Below are 13,440 nucleotides of genomic sequence, written 5' to 3' on the forward strand. Positions count from 1 at the left end.
AATATGAAAAGAGGCAGAGAAGATTAAAACATTAAAAAGAGGAAGAGAAAATGCATTGTATTCAGGAGTCTCACCTCGGGACCTGTTATAAATGTCATTTCTCAGATTCTATCCCGGACTTACTGAACTGAAAACTGTGAAGAGGGCCCAGAAATCTATGTTTTAACAAATACTCCAGCTGATTCTGCTGCAAGCTAGAGTTTGAGAACCACTGGGCTAGAATTTTATTTCCTTAAGTTTAATGCAAGGAGCTCTTTATTGTCGTTGGAAACAGTCTAACAGCCCCTGGAATGGAGCCATTGAAAATTCCTTAGGTACCCTTATCGTGCCTTCAGTTTTTCATGGGTTTTTCTGAGGATTAATTTAGGTTTAAGAGACCCTGTGTTTTAAATTGAATCTTGGTGAAATCGGAAGAAAGAAATCAATAGCTAATTATAGTCTGTTGGATTTTCCCTCTCGACTATGGTCAGGGAAATAGCACATGGGCCTGTTGTCTCCAGCAGGGGGCTCTACGATCATGCAAAGGAGCAAGATGAGGATCCCTACTCAAGAGGGAGAGTGACGGCCAGCCATACACACTGGCTGATTGACAAGAATACGTTCTGTGGATCGTGCACACTGTCCGGCCTCTGGGAAGCTACTTGGAGCAGTAACGATCGGTCCTAAAGTACTTTATAAAGAAAGTAGATTCAGTTAGCTGTAGGGCTTTTAATTTGTGACTGGGCATACAAGTTGGGACAATGCTTCCTTCCTTCTTGACCCTCCTCCCAAGTAATGCTCAACCTTCATTTTGAATATATGTTGAAGAAATATTCAGTAAAAATTTGTTTCAAAGGATGCCAAATGATTAGCCGGCCTAGGGCTAGCCTGGGTCCAGGTCAGGTGGGAGCAGATGTTCTATGTCACAGGTGTTGAGAAACAGAATGGTGGTGTGTTCTTGGTCCACAGCAGGGACTGTCTGCCTCAGAGGCATCAGCCTGCTGATCTCACTGGAAAAGCAACTCTTCCAGATAAACAGAGCATCTCTGAGGTTAAACACAGCATCTTTTTAGCCTAGACGTAATTTTCATCCCTCAAGTTGTAGCATGACTGTTTAGTATTTGGAGGAAATTTTTCTACAGACACCTTGTTATCTATGGTCCTTATGTAGCCAAATCAACCCACGTTGTGCCCCTAGAATAGTGTTAATAGTGCTGCTTTTAACTAGTACTAATTCCTAGCTATAAAGGACAAGGAGGAATGCTTTTTGATGCCAAGGATACATCTCTCTCTCATAATGGTAGGGTCACTGAAAGCAACATTTCGTCATCAGTACCGGGTTGGGGGAAAGGTGGGAAAAGAGAAAGGAAGATGTGTACCTTCATTAAGGATGTAGTACACCCCAATGTTCATAGCAGCATTATATACAATAGATAAGACATGGAAGGAAGCAACCTAAATGTCCATCAACAGATGACTGGATAAAGAAGCTGTGATATATATATATATATTATATATATATATATCACAGTATATATATAATGGAATACTACTCTGCCATAAAAAATAAAATAATGCCATTTGCATCAACATGGATGGATCTGAAGATCATCATTCTAAGTGAAGTAAGACAGAAAGAGAAAGAAGAATACCGTATGTTATCACTTATATGTGGAATCTAAAAAAAAAAAGAGAGAGATAAAAGAAGACACTAATGAATTTATCTACAAAGGAGAAACAGATTCACAGACATAGTAAACAAACTTACGGTTACCGGGGGTAAAGAGGGTAGGAAGGACTAAATTGGGAGTTCGAGATTTGCAAATAGTAACTATTATATATCAAATAGATAAAAAATAGATTTCTTCTGTATAACACAGAGAACTATATTCAATATCTTGTAGTAACCTCCAATGAAAAAGAATATGAAAACAAATATAGGTATGTGTATGTATGACTGAAATATTATGCTGTACATCAGAAATTGATACATTGTACCTAACTATACTTCAATAAATTAAAAAAAAAAGGGTACAGTGCTTTTATACACTTCTACATCTCTAGAGAGGAAGAAAATGCCCTGTATCAAATATAAGAAGGCCTCTCTTAATGTTCTGCACTGGGGACTGCTGGCATTTTGATGGGTAGACAGAGGTGGAGGGGTAGATTGGACTCTGGGTCATTTTAAAGCCAACGGGCAGGGGTGGGGCTGCCTGTTTGGCAACATTTATATGTGGCCCTAAAGTACATTCCCAAATGGAGACATTAACCTTTTCTTTAGATGAAGAACAAGAAAGTGATTGACAGATGGGAAACGTTTTGTGGGTGTGGCCAGAATATTGGAACCCACATAGGATCACTCATATTTGAATGTAAATTCAGTAGTACTCCTGGAGTTTGTTTTAGTACCAAACTGTGATAAAAGCATTCGTGATAACATGGCAAAGTGTCCACAAAAGTGGAGGATTCCACAGGCCCAAGGTTAGACCACGTTGGAGGCAACAAGGATAGAGGTCGGTTGCCACAGAACCAAGAAGCACCCCACCACACAGGTGGAAGTCATCAAGGTGGAAGGCAGATTTTTCAGTACAGAAAACTGGTTATTTTGAAAACAGATGCTGAAGATAATAAGCAAAGATGAAAATGATTCGTCTTTAAGCTTCAAGTGGTTGACCCATTGCCCTTGACGTATAGTTTCTGATGAACTCTGAAAATGGTACAAATGGAGAGAGCTGGAGGTAGAGAGAGGTTAAGTCACTTGCCCCAGCTCACAAATGGTAGAGCTGGGTTTTGAACCCGGCACTCTGATTCCAGAACCTCTATTCTTAATCAGTTAAACTTCCATAAACTTAACTGCCTCTGAGTCTCTGGATTTATGGACAAAAGGATGGACCAGTCGTTTGCAGTCTAACCTGTCACAGGTGGAGGACTTTGTACTCTGAAATTTATACTTAAGCTCAATTATTCTACGAGATCAGATATGCATGCAGTAAGATTGAGGGAATTTTCAATGTATTGGTCTAATTTGGAAGAATTCTGTTAGACTATTTCTCCCACCACTGATCTCCACTCACTCTTCCTACCTCTCCATGTCTGTATCATTTAAAAAAGACATTACAGGGGCTAGAATACTTTAATTTGCAGATCTACCACATATTTGTACATGACTTTAAAGGGAAGGAATTCTCAAGTGAGTCTCCTATAAACATTTGTAAATAGAAGTATCTACATCTGCAAATAGCAGGTAACGGCTATTGCCTGATAGGTTTTTAAAAAGCAATGTGTTTGTAAATGACTTCTGGCTTCTTTGGGTCAAAGAATTATATCAGAAGGACTCTGACATAACACCAGTTATTACTGGGAAACAAAAGAACATGCCTACAGTAAGAACCATGGAGCTCAAAGGGTAAATGCTTTCCATTGAAGGAAACTAATAAATTATTGGAAAACACTTTTCAAAAAGAAGAAAATGTCATATATATGAGTAGCAGCATTATTTACTAATTTTAAGAGGATACAAAACATCTCACATTGCAGCCTATCAAAATCATCTCTCAAGCATTTATATTCAGGATTAATGACCTACTACAATGTTTATTTAGAAACTGAAATTCCCAGTGCAGAATAAGCACTTATTTCATTGATGGAACTCTGGAAACTTAAAAGGCATTATTAGACTGAGGTGGTGACAGCAGCCTACTGGCCTTCTTACAAATGACATCAAGATGTGCCCAGGAGAATTACCAGAAAAGCCAACGTCTTATCTAAAGGAGAAATTGACTATAGATCAGAAGCCAAAGAGTAGATATATATTATTTAAAACATAAGCTTTGTAATATCACAGGTCATCATTTACTATTATCATTAGAATAGTGCCCACCACAGAGTAAGTGAGGTAAGCGGGCTTATTAAAAAGCACATATAATTGAAGCTATTATTTTAGAACATTTACACTAAGGTATACACCACTAATCAGCTCAATATGTCATGAGGACATTTGCAGTCCAATAAAGGATCTTGTTAATCTGAATTCATTTCTAATTGGAGAAATCAGTTTGTCTTCCCCTAGCAACCACTCATTTCCCTCATCTCATCCGTGGGGTCAACATCCTCCACCTTTCCCTGCCTTGCAAACTAGTCCCAACTGCTGTCAAATGCAGAGAATCAATACTGTTTCTTAGCAGGAAATCTCGTGTCACCTCTACATCCTCTCTATCCTAACATCCTTACAGGTGACTTCATAGCTCATGAGACTTGGCACAAATAGTCATCTTGGAGGGAGAAGTGAATGTTGGCATGAACCTAATAGATATTCACAATCCAAGAAATTGTAAATCCATAACTGCTGAGGATCCCTTTTTTAAAAATTGAAGTATAATCGGTTTACAATGTTGTTTTAATTTCTGGCGTACAGCATAGTGATTCAGTCATACACATACATATCTATTCCTTTTCATATTCTTTTTCATTATGGCTATTGTAAGATATTGAATACAGTCCCCTGAACTATACAGTAGGACCTTGCTGTTTATCTATTTTATATATAGTAGTGTGTATCTGCAAGTCCTGAACTCTAGATTTATTCCTCCACCCCTCTCCCTGCCTGGTAACCAAAAGTTTGTTTTTTTATATCTGTGAGTCTGTTTCTATTTTAGAAATAAGTTGATTGGTGTCATTTTTTTAGATTTCACATATAGATGATATCATAAGGTTTTTTTTCTTTCTTTTTCTGGCTTATGTCACTTGGTGTGACAATCTCCAGGTCCATCCATGTTGCTATAAATGGTATTATTTTATTCTTTTTATATGGATGAGTAGTATTCCATTGTGCAGAATATATATATATACTGCAACTTCTTTATCCGGTCATCTGTTGTTGGACATTTAGATTGCTTCTATGTCTTGACTATTGTGAATAGTGCTGCTATGAACATTGGGGTGCATGTATCTTTATAGAGTTTCCTCTGGATATTTGCCCAGGAGTGGGATTGCTGGATCACATGGTAAGTCAATTTTCAGTTTTTTAAGGAATCAGAGGATCATTTATATACAAGTCATCATAGAATCATATAACCTCTAAGGGGCTTTGAGTTGTTTTCCCATCATCCGCAACAAATTTGCACAACAAGTGTTTGTTGAATGAATAACATATAAATCAACAAATGGTCAGATTCGGTTGATTCATGTCAACACTCGTTAAGGAACAGAGTAAAATAATTTGGTCTTTACACAGTGCTTCAGCCTGGTTAAAAAGTCAAGAACAATGTAGCCATAAACAGTTACTCTAAAACATCATAATGGGACATATCAGAGCTGGGAATCATGATCCAATCCTGTTTTTGAAAGTCAAATGGACAAGCTAAGTTTTTCAATCTGTATTCCTAAAATTCATTTCCCAAATTAGATCTAAAACTGATACTAAAATAGTGTTATCAATTACACAGAGAAGTTTCAAGTATAACTCTTAGCCCACTGGGAATCATCTATTTTATTTATTTTCAGCACCTTCAAATTTTTGCATATATATGATTTTTGGGGAAAAATTTATATTGCAAAGGGTTTGACTTTATATATGAATTCTGTGCACAGAGATTGACTGCTACTGAGTCACCCACAAGGCTCTGGGGAGAGCCAGGTGGCACAGAATTTGATCACTGAAGACAGAATCATATTTTTAAAAGAATTCTCCCAGCAATTCAGCAATACAGCATGGATTTGCCACATTTCTTTACAGTGTTGGCAGCAAACCCCACACTCCCCTTCAGGCTGTCAGATTTCTTGGAGGTAGGGAAGGTGGGACAGAAGAAAGGGATTGGATCTTAGTGAGGACACCCAGTCCATCTGACATTACCTACACTGCTGTCTCATTTTTTAAGTCCTCCTGAATAAAACCTGACACTAATACAGCATGTTACAGACTTAACAGGTAGTCATGAAAGTGATCCTTTTTAATCCCAATTCTAGCCCATTGGTTCTGCCAAGCAGCCAGGGGATTAATTATTGGGACATCATATATGGGGCAGGAAAGAAGTACAGCCAGGATCAAACTCGGCTATTCAGTCAGGCCTTGAACCTGGGCATGGTGTCCTTTCTGCAATGGCACAGTAGCTAAGGGAGACTCTGCAGCCTTAGGGAGCCCCTGAGTGAGGGGACAGCTGCCGCTGATGGCCATTCTGGAGCCTTGGAGAGGTCCCAGGCTGAGTGCTTACTCTCAGCACCCAGGGAACACAGACAAAATCACTGCTATGTGGAAGCAGAATCCCCTCTGGCTTGCTGCTGCCTTGTTGATGGTCGTCGCCCCGTTCCTTAGGAGCTGATTATGCAGTCTGCTGAGTGTCTGCTCCTGGGCCTCGCACTGCCCGTTCTCCAGACATTTGCCCCTGCCTATTATTTCTGTCAGCAGACAGAGGTCAGTGAGAGAAGGCATCAGACTTTAATCAGCCTCTTCTCCCACTTGTTAGCATCAGTTGAAAAATCTTTGCAGAATGTTTCATATTTGGCCCTGGAGGATTCGGACATCCAGGGATTATTTATGGATTTCATTACTCACTTTAGTCCATTCACCATTATTGGGAAGAGCTGAGGTTTGCCTATATCCCCAACACAATTTCGAGTTTGCAGAGAGGCCCAATGCCCTGAGGAACGGAACACGTTCATTTCATCACATCCATCCACGGCAAACACTTCCGGGTTACAAGAATACAGGATGCAAGAAACACTTGTGTAGGATTAGAGGGTAGGAGGGTTGAGAAAGTTTTAAACTACAGGAACATCTCACTTTGCACCATAGAGCTATTTCTGAAAAGTTATTAAAAATTGAATTTATGAACATTTAGTTACATGCTAAATCCACCAGAGGAGTTGACAACTCAAGGCACACCCTGGTACAAACAATTTTGCAGGTGGAAACTGTTTCTGTGAGGAAATAATTCCCTTCCCATTTGTCTTTTTATGAACTTACATTTGAATCTATCAAGTTGTCTTAAAACACCTGTATAGCTAAATCTGCCAAGATGCTTTCCATTGACTGCCTGGTAGATGAACGAACTCATTCTCTCCTGGGTATTTGAGAAGCTGTTTTGCTGTTTCCACTTTCAAAGGTGGGAAGCGCTTATTGTAAATTGGACATAAGATTTCTAATGGGCCACACCTGGTTAAGTTCCTACACCTTCTGAACACTCACTCCACCTATGGGAGAAAAACAAATGGACCTATTTATATAGCCAGGTTTAGAACCCTGTGCTTTATGTAATGTTAAATCTATTGGTTATCGTGTTTACATATATTTGGGTAGGAAAGACTTACTTGTTTTTAAGTTTCTAAATCTATTATCTTTGCAAACACTTTAATCACTTACAGAATTTCCATTAGACCCGAAGAGCTGGAATAAGCTCATTTTTGTTTATAAATTTCATACTCTTTTCTGCTCTTTATACTTTCTCCTTACTCTCTTATCTGTTGGAAATAAAAGCTAGTGTTTTTAGCTTGCATTTTCCAGATAATTGCTGTCTTTGCCTCCTTTGTGCAAATGGCTTCAGAATCCCAACACAAACATACAGTGCCATGAAAAACAAGCCCCCAAATGTGTACTTAAAGTACAGTGAAGCTGATTTTGCCCACAGTTTTCATTTCTCAATGCCTAACATCTGCATATTCTAGCCCTAGACACAAAGGAAAGAGGTTGACTTTTCAGCTGGTTTGTTATCTATTTACTCTCAGAGATGATAGCACTGAGAATTAAGTTTGGTTGCCAAGTCCCTTGGTTCGTGACTGTTCCCTGGCTTTGGTATTCATTCTCATCTTTGTGTCTAAGATGAAAAGTCCTGTGTTGGTTACATGCTGAATCATCCTTAGAAGCAGACCCAGAAGTGCTTTTGGTTGTCCTTTAACCTTAAGAAGTCCAAGTTCTTGTAAGGGAAGCTGATTCCATTGGTGGACACTGCATTTGAACCACTGTTATTGTTTGCTTTTAGCTTCAAACTGTCCAGGGTGGTTTGCTCACAAGCACGCAAAGCCTCAAGAAGCTTCCTGTTCTACTGCAGGCGTCTCCTGGGGCCACCTAGTTAAAGAATTTACTTTCATAATCAGTTTCTCAGAATCAGTATTCCTTTTCCTATTTCCCTCTGCTTGGACATAATGTGATTAGACCAAAGAGCGCTCATGCTTTGGGACTTAACAGAATTGTTGCTAAAGAAACACTGTCCAGCTGTCCTTCTTGCATGTGTGAACTCTGGTTTTCCCCTTTCCACATGAACGTGCCAATGGCCATGGGAGTAGGGGAGCTCAACCCGGAAGCCTTGGAACTAGGCTTCTAGGGGGAGCAAATGTGCCCCCAACTCCTTCTTGGAGGGGCCTCTCAAAGGGGCAACCAGTGCCGAGACCTTCATTGACTCATATTTGCTGTAACAGCCACATGTCCAGTCTTGATCCTCTCTCCTTGAAGGCTGTCCCTGGGAACTTGTGGCATTCTGTAGTAAGTGTGACCTATTCTGGGTCATTCAAAGGGATATTTGGATTTATCTGATGTCAGTAAATAACACTGAAATACACAGGGGCTTTCCCTCTGGTAGGAAACAGGGGGCATTTATGAAGGTTTTGTATCTCTAATTCCTCAACCAGTGGGAAGGGATTAATACTTGAAAATATTTGCATTGGATGACTAAGTAAGACAAACTGTTCATAGCCACCCATGCGAGAAAGATTGGGATTTGACAAGACAAGCAATCAGAGGCTGAACTGAACTGCTAAAGGGCCTCTGTCCCTTTCTAGAAAAATCAGAGACTTAAATGAGGCACAAACCAGAAAAATTGTTGTTAGGTTTATAAGTGCAAGTAATAAAATCTATCAAAAAATTTAGGGCAAAGCTCCCCCTCCCTTAAAAAGACACAAAATTTCTTTGTGTAGATTTTGTGAATGTAGGTATAGTGAAATCTTTACAAAAACTGTGAAATATGCAATTAATTTGGAAAAGAATTAATGCCAGAATGAGCTTTATTTCCCTTGCCACTGCATAATTCAAAGATGTTTTCATTTTTTTCCTTCCCTGTGTAAACTCAAACCCTTCTTTAAAAAAGTCTACGTTATTCAATATGAATGAAGTCATTACACTTGGGTCAGGTGTAGGGCTGGGTTGCTCTGGACAGTTGTGAAAGATTCTCCCCCTTAGTCCTTAACTATCTGCTCCCTGAAGGATTTCTGTATCTGTTCGGGCAAACCAGGCAGTAGCAGCAGCAATCATCTTATTTACAAAGGGGGCAAGAGGGCACAAGGTTGGAGGCCCTAAGGGCTGGCGTTCAATATCGTCCCTGTCATCCTGAGATCAGAGGGCTTGCCCCAGCCCAGGTGACTAATGACCAGGAACACTTTGTGACTGATGACTGCTCTGCTTCAGAGCTAATTGATGTCCTTCAGTTCCTGGTGAATAATGCTCTTTCTAGTACTGACAGTAATGTCATCAGGAGGGAAGATATGTGGCCAGCTAATGAGGAACCAGGATACAGAGCCCCAACCCCCACCCTTGGGTACTCTACTGGGCCAAGCAAGAAATGATACTTTAATGTGTGTGTGTGTGTTTATATATATATATTTATACCATGCTTTGTGAAAAATCCCTTTGAACCAGCAGAACTGGGGAAAAGGCTATGTAAAGTTTGACTTTTTTGGACTAATACTATGAATCTGCTCAGGTCTCTGTGAATCATGTGTGAGATACACCAAGAACAATGAATCTCCTTAGCATCTGCGGCCCTTGGGGAATCTGGTCCCTGGCCCTCATCCTCCTGACTCTCCTACGGATACCACATCCCAGCTGCATCAGACTGTGTATCATTCTCTGGATATATCACACTCTCTTAAATCTCTCACCTGTCTCCACTCGTATTTCTCTCCTTGTAACATGCCTTATCTCTAGTTTTCCCCTTTCCTTTTTTCTTGGCTAGCTCCCATGTGGTCTTCAATATTCATTTTAGATGTCACTTCTTTTTCCATAGTCACCTACTTGTGCCCTTTCTGGTTTCCCATAGTCTTGTCTATTTTAGCATTGATTGTGTTGCACTGAGATGATCTGCTTAAGTATTCATCTCCTTTCATTAGATCTCAAAGTCTCATCATGGTAGATACTTAACAAATGTTGGTTGAATTGAACAGAATAAACACACAGTACAGTTTGCTAAAAGGAGATTGGCTTGAGGTTATCAACTCAGTAACATTAGTTCACTCAGAGCAAATCTGAACTCTACCACTTAATGGCTGTTGGGTAAGCTTACTGTCTGTCAAATGGGTATGATAATACTTTACAGGCTGGTTGAGAGGTTTGAATGAGATGATGCACCTCAAAATAAATTAAATAATGCTAACCATCACTATCAATGCTAAGTATGACATAGGTTCTCAGTAAAAATTTGCTAAAATGTATTTTACAATTTTAATAGCTATATTTCATTGACTAGTAGAGTATTATTTCCTAGATGCCTTGTTCTATATACAAGTTAAAAATAAAGCAAGCTTTTTTTTTAATTAAAAGAATTAAAATGAAAAGTTTGTGGTAGCAATAGTCATAGAGCTGAGGAGAAACAGATACTATAAGTGGGATCAGGAATATATTTGTAGCACCCAGCTCTGGAGATAAAAATAAATGAAACTTCTCAGCCACTGTTTCAGCTACCCAAGGTGAGTGATGATTCAGACTAGGCAAGCAATAAAGAACACAAATTTAATTTATTTTGACATTCAGAATGAGTTTGATAAAGTTGCAAATCACTGCTGCCTGGAGAAGGAAGGAAGGGAAACACAGGTATCTGGCTACAGCCCTGCACCTCAGCACACCCCGTGCAACCTGGCAAAGTGGTGTGATGAAATATCCTGAGTTCAGAGCCGAAGGACCTGGGTTTGAGCTCGAGAGTGAATTAACGATCCATGTAAACTCGAGCAAGGTTCTTAGGCCTACGTATCAGGAAATGTGCTGTAAAACACAAGAACTTTGGACATTACTTGTACTGGGCATTCTGGTAAGTCAAGTACGTTCATCATTGCATTTCCTAGCACAGGGAAAGTTTTTGATAAATACTTCTGGAATGTATGACTTTAAATGAATAATGGATGAGCTAATGGAGGTGCTGTGGTTAAATAAAAGTAATATGGGTTTTGGAATCAAGAAGGCCTAGGTTCTAGCCTTAGCTATGTAGTCTTTACCCCACTGAGCTTTCATCTCACCTATAACATGAAGTTAATAATATACACATAATAGGGTTGTTGAGGGTTAAATTATATATATATATGATGAATTAAATATATATAAGTGACAATGTATATTAACTTATATAAATATATAGCAAATTATATAATATATATTCTTTGGATATAATACATTATATATGTAATTTATAAATATAATTATTTATTTATATATTTTATACAATATTATAATTTATAATAATATAAGTATATAATATTATTATAATTATCATAATATGTTTATATTATATTTATAAATTATATAAATATATAAATTATATTATATGATAAATTATTAATTTACTATTTATTATTAATTTATTATTATTATTTATTATATCATATAATAAATTAATATATAAAGTGTCAACATATATTAAATCATGGATAAATATATAATAAATAATATAATATATCTATAATACATTATATACAATAAATTAATGTATATATAAAGTGCCAATGTAGAGGACTGGTACAATGCCCGACACTCAGTAGACACAAAAAAATGCAGCTTCTTTATTTCTAATTATTAGCTAAAGGACTGATATAGACATTGACTGAGTAAGATAAAATAAATTATTTAAATGTGGATTAATTCTAATATGTTACATTGGTATAGCCCTTCAGAGTTTTCAAAGCTCTTCAAAACACTTTACATCATCTGATGCTACTGATTTTTTCAGAGCTGGCATTTTTGCTGATGAGAAAACCAAATCAGAGGTTGTAGCTTGTCCAGGGCCAAACAGCTAGAAAGGGACTGGTTCAGAACTATATCCTGAGTCTAATAGTTGCTTCTCCAGAGTTCTTTCCAGCACAATAGCTGCCGCTGTCAGTCAGAGCTGGGTATTTTTGACATTTGTCATGGTTCTGTTGTTAGCCAAAAAGATTGTGTACTGGACAAGAAACATTTGAACATTTTCAAATGGATCAGGCTTACTCGACAATGTTAGGAATTCTATTTTTATTATTATTATTATAAATAAATAACTGAAGTCCTGCATTAGTCATCTAATTTCTTAGGGCTAAAATTATTCAGTTGCTCTACAAACATTTGAACACCCATGTTCAAAGCAATTAATAAGGTGCTGCACTTAATAATGAGGAGTCCCAGCATTTCATTTGTCTCTTAATCCTAGACAGAAACTGTATTGTTTTAATTACTCATCCCATTTGTCATTCCTTCCTGTCACTCTCTTTCCCTTTGGATATGTCACAGAGAACCCTGTATCCTAGAATCCTCTATGTTCATTACTCAGCCTTACCCAGAAACGTGTGAACTGGTTTAGAAGTAGCCCAACGACCTGTGCTTCTGAGATGTTCAGAGACCCGCCCACTCTGCACATTTCATCACCTCCTAAACTAATCAGATATGTACACTCCAAATTTCCCTTAACAGCATTCCACAGACAGGGAGTTGAGGAACAATGATGACACATATTGTTCACTTTCTATATTCCACGGTGGAGCCAAGATCTTCACACATTACCACCTTCAATCCAGGAGAAACTTTTATCCTAGAATATTCTAGAGGGGAGGGTAAAATTCTTCCAGTTGGAACCATCAACAGGAGATACTTGGAGCTTCTTGCATACCTCAGCTGATTTTCTGTTTCTACATCATTCTTAATGTATGTTTAACTATAGATGGGAACATATATTATTGCTTGGGGATCAGTTTTGAGTTTCAAGAAACTACATGAAGATATTGAAATAAATATTTTATTCCCTTTCATTTCCTAATATAAAATTTAAAAACTAAGAACATGTCATTTGCTCTTTGTTAGACACATTCAGCTTATGTGGTTAAATACAGTGTTTACTAAAAAGAAGATGAAGAGTTTTAATTATCGTTACTCAAAAATAATCTATTTTCAAATATTTGCCAATTCATCATTTGGAAAATTTAAAGCCTTCTTTCAAAATTGACTGCAAACACAACTTTTATTTCAGATAGTAATGATGCGTAAACTTAATTGTAATGCTTTTTTACTTCATTATAAAATTTGCAAACTATTTTCTCTTATTGTTCAAATGAAAATTATGTATTTTTATGAGTTATGTTGAAAAGTGATTATCTCTTTCACATGGTTCAGAATATAAGATGTTATAAATTCTTTAGATTTATATACTTTTACTAAAACTGCTAAGTTCCAATTTAATTTATACATTGTGAATAGTACCTTTGTTTTAATTTACTGCAAAATCATTAAGCTCTTCATGGAAACAA

This window comes from Camelus ferus, chromosome 8 (genome assembly GCF_009834535.1).
Source record: "Camelus ferus isolate YT-003-E chromosome 8, BCGSAC_Cfer_1.0, whole genome shotgun sequence".
NCBI lineage: Eukaryota > Metazoa > Chordata > Mammalia > Artiodactyla > Camelidae > Camelus > Camelus ferus.